The sequence below is a fragment of the Ascaphus truei genome, chromosome 12, assembly GCF_040206685.1.
Source record: "Ascaphus truei isolate aAscTru1 chromosome 12, aAscTru1.hap1, whole genome shotgun sequence".
NCBI lineage: Eukaryota > Metazoa > Chordata > Amphibia > Anura > Ascaphidae > Ascaphus > Ascaphus truei.
The window spans coordinates 5,928,092-5,945,201 of NC_134494.1; the positions used below are offsets into that span (position 1 = coordinate 5,928,092).

The window sequence follows — 17,110 nt, forward strand, 5'->3', positions numbered from 1 at the left end:
GGAGAAGGTAGGTAGCAGCGGCCAGAACACAGGCAAGGGTCAGAGGCACGGAGAAGGCAGGTAGCAGTGGTCAGAGGACAGGCCAGCGTCAGAGGTAGGCAGCAGACAGGTAGCGGTGATCAAAGTACGGGCAATGTTCAAAGGTAGGCAGCAGGCAGGTAGCGGTGGTCAGAGGACTGGCAAGGATCAAAGGCTTGGAGAAGGTAAGTAGCAGTGCTCAGAGTACAGGCATGGTTCAGAGAAGGCAGGTAGTGGTAGTAAGAGGACAGGCAAGGGTCAGAGGTAGGCAGCAGGCAAGTAGCAGTGGTCAGAGGACAATTTGAGTCGAGGATAGGAGAGAAGCAATGTAGTTACGGTCCGAATAGTGTCTAGTATATTGAGAGACCGCACATAGGATGTGGCAAAAAACTAAATTACTAGAGAAACCTCAATAATGAGGCAACCAGGAACAGGAAAGGGATGTTTATAAAGGCCTGGTTGCTGATTGTGATCAGGTGTCGGTCATGAGGCAATCAGCAGCCTAAGAAAAGTCTCTGCAGAAATAGCAACACAAAACCAACAAGCCTGGTGGCAGACAGTCAGTATTCCAGACTGTGAGAGCAGACTCTAGGGTTCAAGACCCACTAGGCACAATCCCGACAGCTGTACTCGTATGAATGCAAAAAGCAGTGTATTTCTAAGCACAGAATGTACACAACATTGTATACAACATTGCCCCTGTGAAACAGCATCAAAGGATTTCCTTCTTGCAGTAATACTGCGCTTACTTTGAAGCATCTACCTGAATAGTTAAACTACTTTTTTTTAATATCGTTGTATGCCAAACAAACAGATTTTGAAATAAGTAGCCTAATTTGATAAAATGCAGAATTTTGCTACAGTATCCATTGACAATCACTTTTTATTTGAAATGTCCCTCAGTGGTGACATATTATCCACAAGGTGTGGGCTGAATTTTGTCAGGTATTGTGCCATTCTTAATATTGTTTTATGATCTGAATTATTTTCTGGGGGTCTCATTTTATAAATTGCCACACTTTTGACAGGGTCTGCCTTGGAACCTTCTTATGGTGGTATGTGACAAAAATACTTGACTTTTAGTTTTTCTGATGGTGCATTTTTCAAATTGTAATCTACCACCACTTTCTCGAGATCTTTTAAACTTGGCACACAGATTGACATTTTTCTATTATTCTAGGGCCATGAACCAGAAAATAATTGACATGCGGTGCAACCCTCTTTTGTAACGCTTAGGACCCAGATCCACACAGGTCTTAAATGAATCTCTTGTTAAGTGCTAAGCTCAGTAACATCACTTTGGCCAGAAAGGGAATTGCATTCAGTATTACAGATGTTAGTGCTTATGAAATACAGAAGATGTGCTCCCTTGAACAAGAGAGATATCTACCCATAAAAAGAAACAAACCTAGGATACTGTATATGCAAAGTGAAATCATTTGAATATTCTTTCCTTATTGAAATTAGCATATTGAAAATTGAATATGTATATCTTAGGAGCGTTCATTTTTGGGCAAAGTGTAGGCAGCCAAGAAAGTCCTGGAGTGACGATGATAAGGTGTAAGCAACATACAGAACGCTCACAGATCTTTTCCCAGATCTAACTAATTGCCATATTTGTATACAATTTAGGTACCATCCAAATTTAGCTTTGTTTCCTGTTCATTGTCAGCTAAGGCATGTGGAAAATTGTTAAGTAAACTTACTGGAAACACAAAGTAGAATTGAAAAATCACAATGAAAGTAGAATACTGTAGCTCTGTGATAAAAAGAGAATATGTGTGAAAGAAGAAAAGAAAATGAGTGACCATATATACAGTATTTATTTATAAAATATTTTACCAGGAAGTAATACATTGAGAGTTACCTCTCGTTTTCAAGTATGTCCTGGGCACAGAGTAAAACAAATAATACATGGTTACAAGTACAGTTACATAAATGAACAGGGTATACATTATATACAAGACATTGCGTGCACAGTTAAAGAAAATATATATTATGAGCGTATGAAACAGTTACAGACCAGATTAAAGTGTGAGACAGCCTTAGATTTGAAAGAACTTAAGCTGGTGGTGGATATGAGAGTCTCTGGTAGGTTGTTCCAGTTTTGGGGTGCACGGAAGGAGAAGGAGGAACGTCCGGATACTTTGTTGAGCCTTGGGACCATGAATAGTCTTTTGGAGTCTGATCTCAGGTGATAGGTGCTGCATGTGGTAGGGGTGAGGAGCTTGTTCAGGTAGCTGGGTAGCTTGTACGGGGGGGGGAGGGTACAAAGAGAGTAACCCAACAAGAACCTATTTGCACTCGCTATCTCAAATAAATGGTTAGGAACTATTTAATCCTTGGGTGGAGCCCATACACCATTTACAAATACATTTTAAAACATTTTATTCAACATCTATGCAAAGACACATAACAACTAGTAGGTTAAAAATTGATCAGGGAGTAGGTGGGGACAGAGGGTAACGTATTGGGTGCCTCCTAGGTACACTTGTAGTAGTATCACACAGGTAATCCTATGGCACCAATGAATGGGTCAGGTAGATATGATACTATATCTATTCCCTTAATGGGATGTATATGCCTCCCTGTTGTGTGTATATGCCTCCCTGATGTATATGCCTCTCTTTGTACCCTCCCCCCCCCCCGTATATGTACTTAATTATCCTGTATGCACCCTATCTTCCACACTATTCATTACTGGTGGAGAACGGCATTATATTCTGTTATATGTACATAAGCTGGGTAGCTTGCCCATGAAGAATTTAAAGGCAAGACAGGAAAGGTGAACTTTGCGCCTAGACTCTAGTGATGACCAATCTAGTTCTTTGAGCATTTCGCAGTGATGTGTGTTGTAGTTGCATTGGAGAACAAAACGACAAATTGAATTGTAGAGGGTGTCAAGTTTGCTAAGGTGGGTTTAAGGAGCCAAGCCATATACTATATCTCCATAGTCAATAATTGGCATTAGCATCTGCTGTGCAATACGCTTTCTGACCAGGAGACTTAGGGAGGATTTGTTCCTGTAAAGTACCCCTAGTTTGGCATAGGTCTTGGTTGTCAGGGTATCAATGTGCATCCCGAATGTTAAGTGGGAGTCAAACCATAAGCCCAGGTATTTAAAACTAGTGACAGGTGTTAGGGTGGTGTTAGCGTTGGTTCTAATCAGGAGCTCAGTCATTGGAAGCTTTACAAATTTAGTCTTGGTCCCAAATACCATTGTTACAGTCTTGTCAGTGTTTAAAAACAGTTTGTTTTGGGAAATCCAGTTTTCGAGTCTGAAAAAGTCAGACTGAAGTATGTGTTGAAGGTCAGAGATGCTATAGCTGTGTGCATATAGGATTGTGTCATCTGCATACATGTGTATTGAGGCTTCCTTACAAGCTGTGGGAAGATCATTAATGAACACTGAGAAGAGTAGGGGCCCCAGAACAGAGCCTTGCGGGACACCACAGGTGATATCCAGGGGGTTGAAGTTAGAGCCTGAGATGGACACATGTTGGGATCTTCCTGTTAGGTAGGACTGAAACCAGTTTAAAGCATGCTTCCCTATTCCAGAGCTCTGGAGTTTGTTAAGCAGGATAACATGATCAACTGTGTCAAAAGCCTTTGCAAAATCTAGGAATACTGCACCAGTGAGTTGTCCCCGTTCCATTCCACACTGGATTTCATTGCAAACTTTTAGCAGGGTAGTTACGGTGAAGTGTTTGGGACGAAACCCAGACTGGAATTGGCTGGGAAATTTGTCTTGGTGTAGAAATCGCTTAATTGGGAGTGGACACATTTTTCCATGACTTTGGATAGAATTGGGAGAAGTGAGATTGGCCTGTAGTTTGAGACAGTGTTTTTGTCCCCACTTTTGAAGATTGGGACAACTCTGGCAGTTTTCCAGGTCTTAGGGATATGGCCTGCAGACAGGATAGAGTTGACTATGGACGCAATTGGTTTGGCAATGGCTGGGGCACCAAGTCGTAGGAACCTAGATTGTAGTAAGTCGGGTCCACATTGGCTGCTTAGTTTTAGTTTGAGGAGCGCTTGTGTAATCTCCTCTTCAGATACTGGGCTAAATTGAAAATTGTTGGCAGTGTTGGGAGGGGGTGGGACTGTAGGGATACTCCCAGGATGAGATTCATGTTTGGGGTTTGTGCTGCGTTTCGCTAATAAGTTAGTGGCACACCCCACAAAGTAATCATTGAATGCCTTTGCAATATCAGTGGGGTTTGTCAGAGTAATATCCCCCTTAGTGATATTACTTGGTTGTTGATGGTTAGGAGGCTGGAATATATTGTTGATAACCTTCCAGAAGTTAGCTGGGTTTGATGTATTTTGGTGGAGATTGTCAGAGTAATATTGTGCTTTTGCATGCCTTGTTTGCCTTGTGCACATGTTCCGCATGCATCTGTAGTGATTGAGATCCTTGGTAGTGCCAGTTACTTTGTAGCTTCTCCACAAGGCATCCCTGAACTGGTAGAGTGCTATAAGGTCAGGTGTAACCCATGGAAGGTGGGCCCCCCGTACCCTTATTTTGTGTAGTGGAGCATGGGTATCGCAGAGTTTTAAGAACTCGGATTGGAAATAGTCGAGCGCAGAATCGGGGTCGGGAATTGAATCGATTCTGTGCCATGGGCAGTTGGTAAGGTCATCCAGAAACTGTTGTGGGTTAAAGTTTTTAAATGTTCTAGTGAGGAGAACTTTAGGGCTTGAATGGGGCGGTTTAATTTTCCTTACACAGTACATTATTGCATGGTCACTGAAAATGTCAGGAAGGATGCCAGAGGATTGGATTCTGCTGGGGTTTGAGGAGAGAATCCAGTCTAGCAAGGAATGGTTATGCGATTTCAGGTTTATCCGTGTGGGTTGGGAAATGAGTTGTGATAGGTTAAGTGACTTGAGTTGTATCTGTATTTTGTGGTTTTTAGGGTCAAGCCAATTGAAGTTGAAATCCCCTAGAACTAGCAGCTCACTCTTCTCATTCAGAGAGGAAATGGAGCCAAGAAATTGGGTGATATCAGTCAAGGATTGTAGAGGGGCTTTAGGGGGGCGGTAGATGCCAGCAAGCAAGATGGGCTTAGAAAAGGGGAGGCAGATTTTGCCAACTAGAGTTTCAAAAGAGGGTGGACTTGGTGGGCAATTTAACAGTGTAAATTGTAAGGTGTCTGCAATATAAAATAACACCCCTCCTCCTCTCTTTGACCTATCTCTCCTAAAAATGGAGTATTCCTGAATGGCGATATTTGCATCAGGGGTTTTAGGGGATAGCCATGTTTCTGTAAGAACAATGGCTTTGGGTTTATGTATAAGGCACCATGCCCTTAGTTCATCCAGTTTGGGCAGCAGGCTCCGGATGTTTATATGGGCGACAGATAGCCCTTTTTGGAATTTAAATGTGGAATTCTCAGGGGCATGGGACAGAATTGAAATGTGAGGACCTTGGTTAGTTTCAATATCACCTGCTAAAGAGAGTAATAGTATGAGTAGAAATTTGGGTAGTTGTTTGCAAGTTGTAAATTTGTGGTGTTTTCCATTAGAGTAAGCAGTGGTTGGTGTGCTGGTTTTTAGAGTTCTCCACCAACATTCAGTAGATAGTGCAAGGCTTCTGAGTAGTCCATGGTGTATGGTGATGTTGGGTGTGGGCCAGGATGGAGGAGTTTGTAGTGGATAAAGGGAGTAACATCTCCATGAGGCCAGGAGAAAGAAAAAAGTTAAAATACATAGCAGGTTCATGATGCCCGAGGTAGGCAGTGCTGCAAGGAGCTGTTGTGAGCAGAGTGAGTGTGAGCAGACTAACAGCAGGTGTGTGCCTGTTCCTTGTCAAATGTTTAGCTGTATTGCAATGCTAGAGTCAGTTCAGGGTTTCAGTGTATTGTGCAGTCAGTTTTGGGAGAGACTGCAGTAAATAAGTTGTAAAGGGGTGGGGGGTTGAAATAGGCAGGTTAGCAAGCTTGGGATCATAGTGTGATCTGAATAGCTTACCGTTTGTTGTCTTGAGTAAAAGAGTTTGCAGTAGATCCAGTCCCCAGTCACCTCTAGTCAAACTGTAGTCTAACTGTATTTATCACTTAAAAAGCTCACTTTAAATGCCTCAATGTCTAATGCCTAATGCAGTTCCTGCAAAGATGCAGGAAAGGTGTTGGTATTATACAGATAAAACAGTCACATGACCCTCCCCCTCCCCAATCAGTCAGCTTGTTCCATTTGGTCAATTAACAGCACAGAGTTAAGAGGGGAAAAAAAAAACTTTTTAAATTCAAACATACTAACTTATATAATTCTACAAGGCCAGATTCAGTCTTTTACACAGGGTTTCAACATCAGGAACATACTTATATCAATTCTACAAGGCCAGATTCAGTCTTTTACATAGGGTTTCAACATCAGGAACATACTTATATCAATTCTACAAGGCCAGATTCAGACTTTTACACAGGGTTTCAACATCAGGAACAGACTTATATCAATTCTACAAGGCCAGATTCAGTCTTTTACAAGAAGAGGGTTATGTATTAAACTTGAGTACAGGCATACCCCGCATTAACATACGCAATGGGACCGGAGCATATATGTAAAGCGAAAAAGTACTTAAAGTGAAGCACTACCTTTTTCCCACTTATCGATGCATGTACTGTACTGCAATCGTCATATACATGCATAACTGCTGTAAATAACGCATTTGTAACAGACTCTATAGTCTACCCGCTTGCGCACAGCTTCGGTACAGGTAGGGAGACAGTATTGCTGTTCAGGACGTGCAGACAGGCGCATGCGTGAGCTGCTGTTTGCCTATTGAGCTAAATGTACTTACTCGCGAGTGTACTTAAAGTGAGTGTCCTTAAACCGGGGTATGCCTGTATTGCTCCAAAGTCGCTTAAAATTGTGTCACTTTAGGACTGTTTCTGCCCAATTTACTCCACTTGTGTCATGAGCGTTTTGGAGAGTGGTTATCAGAAGAGAGTCAGAGCAATATTATAATGAGAGATCAAAACTAGTGCAGTTTTCCTCTTTATACCAAATATATCCATCATGTTATGATGGTGTTGACGTCTGCCCAAACCTGCTGAGATCCGCTTAGTTGCTGTTTCAATTGAACATCCAAAAAAAGCTTGAAAAATTCACACACAAAAAAAATCGACCAAACTTTTGGAGCCACAAGTTCTACCACAGTAACCCCACAACTTGTAAAAAAATATATATTGTGTGTGTTTGATCGAATTTTGAAAGTGAAAGTTATGGAAAATGCAATGCCCATTGACTTTTCAGTATTAATCGAATTTTCCACAAACTTTTTTTATCGAAGCAAGCTTCTACACCAAGTTAAACTAGGTTATATTTGCCAAGTTCGACTAAGTGATAGAAATGTTTTCACATCTTTAATCTGCACCAAATGTAGGAAAGAAGAATTAAAGATTCACAAATCTGCTGCTGCTCGCAAATTGAGGCAGATGCAAATATTTGCTCTTTTTTGGTGGTGTAATTTGCACCCTTTTATTACATACTGTATCTCATAAATATTGTAATCTGAAACCTATTTTTGAAATGCACTGATAAATAGTGAGGATGTATTAAAAAAACTTTCAATTTAATGGGACACAGAACGCGGTCAGAAGGATGTTAATGAGACAGTATAAGTATTTTAAGAGTTGGATTAATTGATTAACTCTAGTCATACAGTATAACATTTTATGGGAATCTTAGCAGGTCAGCATAAAAAAAATGTTATATAAAGTTTACTTTGGACAATTTGTTTTTTAAGCACACTGATTATATTTTGTTTAAGGTTCTTCTTTATATCTTCATTTTAGTTTGTTCCACCTGTTGTGAAGACACTGTTGTGAAGACACTGGAATGAACACTTGAGCGACCCAAAGTCAGACCTGGATGAGCCACAAATAACCCCTGCCTGACATCAATTGTAACCTCTGAGTGATCTGATTGACTTTTAAGTGACCACAGAGCAAATCTTGTGTGACTCCTGAGTTTGACCTTAAGTAACAAAGCTCTGAGTATGGTATATATTTTTTTTACTAACAATGATTTTACTCTCTCTGTCGCCCCCTCTCTATGTCGCCCCCTCTCTCTGTCGCCCCCTCTCTCTCTCTGTCGCCCCCTCTCTCTCTCTGTCGCCCCCTCTCTCTCTCTCTCTGTCGCCCCCTCTCTCTCTCAGTCGCCCTCTTTCTCTCTCTCTCTGTCGCCCCCTGTCTCTCTCTCTCGCCCCGTCTCTCTCGCCCCGTCTCTCTCTCGCCCCCTCTCTCTCTCAGTCGCCCTCTTTCTCTCTCTCTCTGTCGCCCCCTGTCTCTCTCTCTCGCCCCGTCTCTCTCGCCCCGTCTCTCTCTCGCCCCGTCTCTCTCTTGCCCCGTCTCTCTCTCGCCCTGTCTCTCTCTCGCCCCCTGTCTCTCTCTCTCTCTCTCTCTCTCTCCCCTCTCTCTCTCCCCCTTCCCTCTCTCCCCCCCCTTCCCTCCCTCCCACCATTCCCTCTCTCTCCCCCCCTTCCCTCTCTCTCCCCCCTTGCCTCTCTCTCCCCCCCTTCCCTCTCTCTCCCCCCCTTCCCTCTCTCCCCCCCTTCCCTCTCTCTCACCCCCTTCCCTCTATCCCCCCCTTCCCTTTCTCTACCCCCCTTCCCTCTCTCTCTCTCCCCTTCCCTCTCTCTCTCCCCCTTCCCTCTCTCTCCCCCTTCCCTCTCTCTCCCCCTTCCCTCTCTCTCTCCCCTTCCCTCTCTCTCTCCCCTTCCCTCTCTCCCCCCTTCACTCTCTCTCTCCCCCCCCCCTTCACTCTCTCTCTCCCCCTTCCCTCTCCCCCTTCCCTCTCCCTCTCCCTCTCCCTCTCTCCCCCCTCTCTCTTTCCCTCCCTCTCTCCCCCCCTCCCTCTCTCCCCCCTCCCTCTCTCCCCCCCCTCCCTCTCTCACCCCTCTCAGGCCCCCCAGAAAAAAAATTCTGCACATTTAGTATAGTGGGTTTTTTTTCTCCCAATTTTTTTTATTAAATCAAGGGTGCGTCTTAGAATCGATGGCGTCTTAGAATCGATGGCGTCTTAGAATCGAGGAAATAGGGTATATATATATATATAGACCTGCCTAAGACATGCAGATGAGCATACAGTTGTATTTACATTAATATATATATTACATATTATATTATATATATGAAAACCAAAGAAAAGTATATAATGCTCTCTAAATCAAATAATGTGATGATAATATGGTGGTGCCTGAGCCGTCAAGATTGGCGGTGGGTGCAACTGATGAGCTGCACTAGACAGAATTTGGTTTCAGCTGAGAAGTGAAAGCATATTTATTGCTACCACTTAGCAACTAGAAGCTCATTTCGTAGTGCACTCCTAGGCTTTTAAAACTTAACATTTAATTATTAATGGAGATAAAATAAGTTCTTAACACAAAGTGATAGTAATAAATACATATAATGTACAGTGGCGGGAGGGAATGAGGAGATGATAGATGGCCAAGGTATATAGTCTGATATACTGATGCTTAATTATACAGATCAAAAGCAGTGATACCTATTAGGCCTTGATGGGAGAGTGGGTTACTCAGCTGGGAAAGCTCAAAAAATGCTTGCCCTGTGTATGTGTATTGTGTGTCATGTGGCATAGCGTACCGAGCACCCAACCTGTATTGATAAATAGCCCAAATCAGTGTGCTAGTCCTAAGTTTAATAAATATGATGTTATGGCTAATAAATGTAACCTACCATATTGAAACTGGTAGATATAATCGCTGTATGTGCAACTCAATAACAGGTTGGTGGTACGTGGATTGATTCTGCGCCCAATGACATTTAACAATCACTCTACACAGATAGTATATACGGCAAGCTATTAAATAATAAAAGACCAGAATAAGCTGATGCTAAACACTCTGCTAAGTATTAAAGCAGTAAACAGATTTTTACTGTGGTTGTAAAGTAAGCCGTCAACAAATAATCAATACTGTAAATAATTGTCCTTAGCAAAGATCCCTGCACACATAACCTTTTAACAAGTCATTGAACTATAAGTGCATGAATGGGTTTCAGTGTGTAGCAGATGCTAGCAGACTAGCAGTAGTGAGATCGAGCATACATGGAATCGCAACTAATTGCTACAAAATCCCTGCTAGCTGCAGGACAGAGTAACACAATGTATCACAGTATAGAGGCAGGCTGTAGCAAAAAACCACTGAGCGAGTAGAGCCAGTTGACCCTGGACACGATCGCATTTAAAAGGAGCACCAGCAGAGACCACAAGCACAAAATGTTAATACTACCCGTCTCTCTCAGTTCCCTCGCGCTGACGTCACCACGCCAAAACGCCCTACGCGTTTCCCTCCTTGACGGAGATTCTTCAGGGGCGAGTGATAACCAGCTGATCTCAGAAGCATGTTTATATAGCGTCATGGGCTGCCATAGCAACCCGCGGGCCAATAGAAAACTTACTCAATGCTTATACTGATCAGTAGGGAACTGTATGTTTAGAACAGCAATGGTTAAAGGGGTACACACTAATTACAACAATAATAATGACTAATAAAGGTTTAAAAGACTCACCAGCATATGGGACATGAGCTCATGTATGAGGGCATGTATTAGACTTATTTGGCCCATACCAAATTAACAGATACTGATTGGCTGTTCAGTAATATGTGGCAAAACTTGATCATAGTGGGCTGGAGGTATTTAAACATGTACTGATGTAAATGCATATTAAACTTTGCTAGGTTCACGATCAAAGATGTATTTGCTTGCTTGCCAGTAAGATAGGGAGACAGTAAATAACAGATATATAGTTTATAACAGCATGAGACAAATTGTGGATAATTTGAACATAATGTCGATCTCCACAGATGATCAAATAAATGGAGTATATGTAAAACCCTCATTTAACCCTTGAGGGTATAGAGTTTTTAGTTTATATATCCATTCTGCCTCACGTTTTAATAGTCTGTTATTTATATCACCACCACGTATATTGTTTTTAAGGTGGTCAATGCCTATAAAAGATAGGCACTTAATGTCTCCCTGATGAATATTATTTACATGACGTGCAACTGGTGTTTCTAATTTATTGTGGACCGAGTTTATATGTTCAAGTACTCGTTTTTTAAACTCCCTGATGGTTTTACCAACATATCTGAGGCCACACTCACAACTGATCAAATATATTACATTGATGGTTTTGCAACTTATATGGTGTCTGATATCAAATGTCACTGATTTGTCGTGAGATAAGAAGAATTTAGCAGGGTTGATATATTGACATGCTTTGCAGTTCTTGCACTTGTGCATGCCCATTGGTGGAGGTGTTAACCAAGTAGATGGTATGGCGCGTTTAAAGTGACTGTGCACAAGGCCGTCCTGCAGGTTCTGTGGAGAACACGTACACACCCTACAACAACACAGATAATATCACTGATTTTTTCAGAATCCTTAATCGCCTATTCAAGTCTCAAGCACAGACTTGGTGGGAGGTCTCTAGTCTGCAGAATTATGATACACAAGATATGATTCCACGGGGCTTACGGATAGGCCTCTCTCCAGCGTATCATATAACCACTGTTGAGTTTACCCAGCAATGGGAGAACATACTATCAACATGTTCACAGTCCCTAATAAAATTATTGGTTGAAACTCAACAGACCAGGTTACTGAATATACAAAAGGAACTTGATATCCAATTACGCAAACTGGATGACTTTAGAGCCCACAAAGATTTTGATGATATGGAATCTAAACTACAAAGAGAAGTTGATAAGTTTAGAAATGAAATCAAAGAAAGGAAACACAGAAAATTTCAGAGGGATGCTTTAGATTACAGTCTACATCAGGTGTACAGCTATAAAAAATCCCAGAAGAGAAGACAGCCCACGATCAATTACTCCTCCTCGGAGGCTGAGAATTCAGAGTCTGAAACAGCTAGTGGTTCAGAAACCAGAATCTCTGCCCCATCTCCCTCTACAAGTGGGATCTCTCAAACTGATACCAATACTATTGCTTTTTTGGAATACCCCCTCGCAAGAGACCAACAAGACGAGGGGGCAATAACAAAAAAACAATTGACCAAGGAAAAAGCAGGCAAAAGCCAACGCAGAAAATAAACTCCATAGCAGTAGAAGACGGGAAATTAAAGATCTTTAATCTGTCAAAAATTAATCTAACTGGCGATCACATCTCACTATTAGAGAAGGGACTATCCTTTTCACCCACCAAGGATTTTAATCTGTTTGAGTGGGTAAAGGATCTAAATCTGTTTTCCCGTAAACTGCTACTGCATAAATTTCACGCTAAAAAATCTAGACGTGAAATTGACACTATTGGCCTCGCCGCATCCGATCAGACAAATGTCCAGAACCTTATGTCACTATTAGATGAAAACGAAAGTCCACCTGATAAGAGAGAAGGTCCGTTCTCTAGTTGTAAACCAAAAAGTAAATTTACCCCCTTTATGTCATTATGTCCCCAGGTTGAAGTCTTTACCAACCTAGTTACTCGGGACCTAGAGAAAATGAAAATTAAAAAACACATGCGACATAACATCACAAAAAAAGAAAATGTGGCATTCAGGGAATTAATGACACAACAAGAAATCACAATCAAACCTTCAGACAAAGGTGGGAATGTTGTTGTTATGGACACTGAATTTTATGTCAAGGAATGCAAACGTATCTTAAAAGATAGAACAACATATAAGATACTGGATTGCAATCCTACTATGAGGTTCATTAAAGATCTTCAATCCATCTTGAAAAGTGCCCTCACCAACAACATCATTGACCAAAATGAGCATGATTATTTGTTACCCAGGACACCTACAGTGGCAACATTTTATACATTGCCTAAAATTCATAAAGATCAAAAAAGACCGCCAGGTAGGCCTATTGTCTCCGGCAATAATAACCTTACTGAACACTGTAGTGTATACCTGGATCAAATCATGCGTCCTTTCGTGTCAAATTTACCATCTCACATTAAGGACACGAAAGACACCTTACGAAGACTAGATGGCATCAATTGTGATAACCAAACCCTGTTTGTCACAATGGATGTGGAATCTCTCTATTCCAGTATCATCCATTGTAATGGTGTTAAAGCATGTAGCCATTTTCTCTCTACAAGGGGCTCTGGTTACATTGAACATAACAAATTTATGATAGACCTTCTGCAATTTGTCCTTTGTCACAACTTCTTTCTATTTGACGGAACACTGTACCACCAGACCCAGGGAACAGCGATGGGCACATCCTGTGCACCAACATACGCTAATCTATACCTGGGCTGGTGGGAAGATCAACATGTGTTCAGTGACAAATTGGTGCAATACACACAATACATTGATTTGTGGATTCGTTTTATAGACGACATACTATTGATCTGGCATGGTCCAGTAAATATATTGGTTGAATTCGTGTCTCTATTGAATGCTAATGATTTGAACCTAAAATTGACATTTGAGTACAATGCAACTGAGATAACATTTTTGGACCTGAAAATTAGCAAGGACCCAGATGGTAATGTGCAAACCACGATCTTTAGAAAAAAGACGGTCACTAACAGTCTTTTGGCGGCTACCAGCCACCACCCTCCATCTTTAGTCAAAAGCATCCCCATTGGGCAATATCTGCGACTACGTCGCAATTGCTCCACATTGAGAGAATTTTACATACAGGCTCAAGACCTGAAAGATCGGTTCTTAGATAGGGGATACCCAATGTCTACATTGAAACACGCATATCATCGTGCAAGAGATAGTGACAGAGCACAATTACTGGGTCCTAATATGAAATCACCTAATACACAGGTTCGTTGCATTGGAACTTATAATTATAGGTGGCATGAGATCAAGAAGATTTTCATGAAACATTGGTACATCTTAAGATCTGATGATGACCTTGTTAAAATTCTAAAAGATACTCCAAGCATCACTAGCAGGAGATCAGCTAATCTGCAGGACGGCCTTGTGCACAGTCACTTTAAACGCGCCATACCATCTACTTGGTTAACACCTCCACCAATGGGCATGCACAAGTGCAAGAACTGCAAAGCATGTCAATATATCAACCCTGCTAAATTCTTCTTATCTCACGACAAATCAGTGACATTTGATATCAGACACCATATAAGTTGCAAAACCATCAATGTAATATATTTGATCAGTTGTGAGTGTGGCCTCAGATATGTTGGTAAAACCATCAGGGAGTTTAAAAAACGAGTACTTGAACATATAAACTCGGTCCACAATAAATTAGAAACACCAGTTGCACGTCATGTAAATAATATTCATCAGGGAGACATTAAGTGCCTATCTTTTATAGGCATTGACCACCTTAAAAACAATATACGTGGTGGTGATATAAATAACAGACTATTAAAACGTGAGGCAGAATGGATATATAAACTAAAAACTCTATACCCTCAAGGGTTAAATGAGGGTTTTACATATACTCCATTTATTTGATCATCTGTGGAGATCGACATTATGTTCAAATTATCCACAATTTGTCTCATGCTGTTATAAACTATATATCTGTTATTTACTGTCTCCCTATCTTACTGGCAAGCAAGCAAATACATCTTTGATCGTGAACCTAGCAAAGTTTAATATGCATTTACATCAGTACATGTTTAAATACCTCCAGCCCACTATGATCAAGTTTTGCCACATATTACTGAACAGCCAATCAGTATCTGTTAATTTGGTATGGGCCAAATAAGTCTAATACATGCCCTCATACATGAGCTCATGTCCCATATGCTGGTGAGTCTTTTAAACCTTTATTAGTCATTATTATTGTTGTAATTAGTGTGTACCCCTTTAACCATTGCTGTTCTAAACATACAGTTCCCTACTGATCAGTATAAGCATTGAGTAAGTTTTCTATTGGCCCGCGGGTTGCTATGGCAGCCCATGACGCTATATAAACATGCTTCTGAGATCAGCTGGTTATCACTCGCCCCTGAAGAATCTCCGTCAAGGAGGGAAACGCGTAGGGCGTTTTGGCGTGGTGACGTCAGCGCGAGGGAACTGAGAGAGACGGGTAGTATTAACATTTTGTGCTTGTGGTCTCTGCTGGTGCTCCTTTTAAATGCGATCGTGTCCAGGGTCAACTGGCTCTACTCGCTCAGTGGTTTTTTGCTACAGCCTGCCTCTATACTGTGATACATTGTGTTACTCTGTCCTGCAGCTAGCAGGGATTTTGTAGCAATTAGTTGCGATTCCATGTATGCTCGATCTCACTACTGCTAGTCTGCTAGCATCTGCTACACACTGAAACCCATTCATGCACTTATAGTTCAATGACTTGTTAAAAGGTTATGTGTGCAGGGATCTTTGCTAAGGACAATTATTTACAGTATTGATTATTTGTTGACGGCTTACTTTACAACCACAGTAAAAATCTGTTTACTGCTTTAATACTTAGCAGAGTGTTTAGCATCAGCTTATTCTGGTCTTTTATTATTTAATAGCTTGCCGTATATACTATCTGTGTAGAGTGATTGTTAAATGTCATTGGGCGCAGAATCAATCCACGTACCACCAACCTGTTATTGAGTTGCACATACAGCGATTATATCTACCAGTTTCAATATGGTAGGTTACATTTATTAGCCATAACATCATATTTATTAAACTTAGGACTAGCACACTGATTTGGGCTATTTATCAATACAGGTTGGGTGCTCGGTACGCTATGCCACATGACACACAATACACATACACAGGGCAAGCATTTTTTGAGCTTTCCCAGCTGAGTAACCCACTCTCCCATCAAGGCCTAATAGGTATCACTGCTTTTGATCTGTATAATTAAGCATCAGTATATCAGACTATATACCTTGGCCATCTATCATCTCCTCATTCCCTCCCGCCACTGTACATTATATGTATTTATTACTATCACTTTGTGTTAAGAACTTATTTTATCTCCATTAATAATTAAATGTTAAGTTTTAAAAGCCTAGGAGTGCACTACGAAATGAGCTTCTAGTTGCTAAGTGGTAGCAATAAATATGCTTTCACTTCTCAGCTGAAACCAAATTCTGTCTAGTGCAGCTCATCAGTTGCACCCACCGCCAATCTTGACGGCTCAGGCACCACCATATTATCATCACATTATTTGATTTAGAGAGCATTATATACTTTTCTTTGGTTTTCATTTAGTGTTTACTATAGGGGAACGTAAGAATCCTCTTCTTTATTTTGCTCCTACCTCTATTAAGAGATTATTAGTTAAATTCATCTAAATATGACAGGTTTTTTGTCCACCAGCTGGGATACCAGCTCATGGCATGATGAGGCAAAAAAAGTCTTCTCTGTGGAGAACACGTACACACCCTACAACAACACAGATAATATCACTGATTTTTTCAGAATCCTTAATCGCCTATTCAAGTCTCAAGCACAGACTTGGTGGGAGGTCTCTAGTCTGCAGAATTATGATACACAAGATATGATTCCACGGGGCTTACGGATAGGCCTCTCTCCAGCGTATCATATAACCACTGTTGAGTTTACCCAGCAATGGGAGAACATACTATCAACATGTTCACAGTCCCTAATAAAATTATTGGTTGAAACTCAACAGACCAGGTTACTGAATATACAAAAGGAACTTGATATCCAATTACGCAAACTGGATGACTTTAGAGCCCACAAAGATTTTGATGATATGGAATCTAAACTACAAAGAGAAGTTGATAAGTTTAGAAATGAAATCAAAGAAAGGAAACACAGAAAATTTCAGAGGGATGCTTTAGATTACAGTCTACATCAGGTGTACAGCTATAAAAAATCCCAGAAGAGAAGACAGCCCACGATCAATTACTCCTCCTCGGAGGCTGAGAATTCAGAGTCTGAAACAGCTAGTGGTTCAGAAACCAGAATCTCTGCCCCATCTCCCTCTACAAGTGGGATCTCTCAAACTGATACCAATACTATTGCTTTTTTGGAATACCCCCTCGCAAGAGACCAACAAGACGAGGGGGCAATAACAAAAAAACAATTGACCAAGGAAAAAGCAGGCAAAAGCCAACGCAGAAAATAAACTCCATAGCAGTAGAAGACGGGAAATTAAAGATCTTTAATCTGTCAAAAATTAATCTAACTGGCG

At 41.2% G+C, this 17,110-nt stretch overlaps 3 protein-coding genes across 4 annotated transcripts in view; all 3 read left to right on the forward strand.

Moving 5' to 3' along the window:
• Nucleotides 1-8,550, forward strand: part of LOC142464323 (NACHT, LRR and PYD domains-containing protein 3-like) — an 86,428-nt gene extending 77,878 nt beyond the window's left edge. The window contains exon 8 of the mRNA XM_075567817.1: nt 7,818-8,550. The gene's annotated coding sequence lies outside the window, so the exon portion shown is untranslated. The remainder of the gene's footprint in view (nt 1-7,817) is intronic.
• The window catches only part of LOC142464336 (uncharacterized), an 898,100-nt gene that overhangs the window by 214,184 nt on the left and 666,806 nt on the right, over nt 1-17,110 (forward strand). The gene's annotated exons all lie outside the window — the stretch shown is intronic.
• The window catches only part of LOC142464299 (uncharacterized), a 397,523-nt gene that overhangs the window by 209,843 nt on the left and 170,570 nt on the right, over nt 1-17,110 (forward strand).